We start from the raw sequence: 664 nt of genomic DNA, 5'->3' as shown, positions 1-664 counted from the left end.
CAGATAAAGAACTCATGCTCTCACCAATCACTATGAGATCTTGTTGATATGGTGGTTTTGGAACATTTGCGTTGGTAGAAGGGAAAGTGCTATTCACATATTGCTTTGTTAAATTTTTCATTTTTTAATTGATATGCAATATTTGTGTATATTCTTGGAGTACATGTGATATTTTGTTACAGGCGTAGAGTATGTAATGTTTGAACCCTGATCACCACTGAATCCTGATAACAAATTTCTACTTTGACTTGTAGATGAATTGGCTAAGGTAAGTGGCCCATTGGATAGCAGGCTTCTGTATAATGGGGAGTTAGAGCCTTTTGTAGTTCGTAAGCATGAGGATTGGGTTTTCATGCGCATGCGTGAGATGCGCCTCGCACAAATCTTGTTATGATGTCGGCCTATTACCCGTCTGACATGAAAAAAAAAATTATGGGAAGTTAGCTGCTTTTAATCGAAAGATGTGCAAACCCCATGATTGGCCATTAAAGGGGGAAAAAGAAAGCCCATGCGATAGACGATAGACGTGAAGTTTTCCTTTACCCCATGCTGGTTACTCAGCAGTCTCCCTCCTCTCTCCCCTCCCTGGATAACTGGAGGATAAAGGACACAGACTCACTCCGAAACGATGTGGCCATTGTCACCACATGATGATCCTGGGATG

General features: G+C 41.4%; 1 non-coding gene across 1 annotated transcript; it reads left to right on the top strand.

Moving 5' to 3' along the window:
* The first annotated feature begins 314 nt into the window (after nucleotides 1-314).
* Nucleotides 315-418, top strand: LOC111726401. The gene has a single exon (XR_002774182.1). It is a non-coding gene; the product is annotated as a small nucleolar RNA U13 (small nucleolar RNA).
* Nucleotides 419-664: the final 246 nt, after the last annotated feature.

Source organism: Otolemur garnettii, unplaced genomic scaffold, assembly GCF_000181295.1.
Source record: "Otolemur garnettii isolate 467f Iridium unplaced genomic scaffold, OtoGar3 scaffold00063, whole genome shotgun sequence".
NCBI classification, from domain to species: domain Eukaryota; kingdom Metazoa; phylum Chordata; class Mammalia; order Primates; family Galagidae; genus Otolemur; species Otolemur garnettii.
The sequence above is the reverse complement of the archived record's forward strand: the minus strand, read 5'-3'. Positions and strand labels throughout refer to the sequence as shown.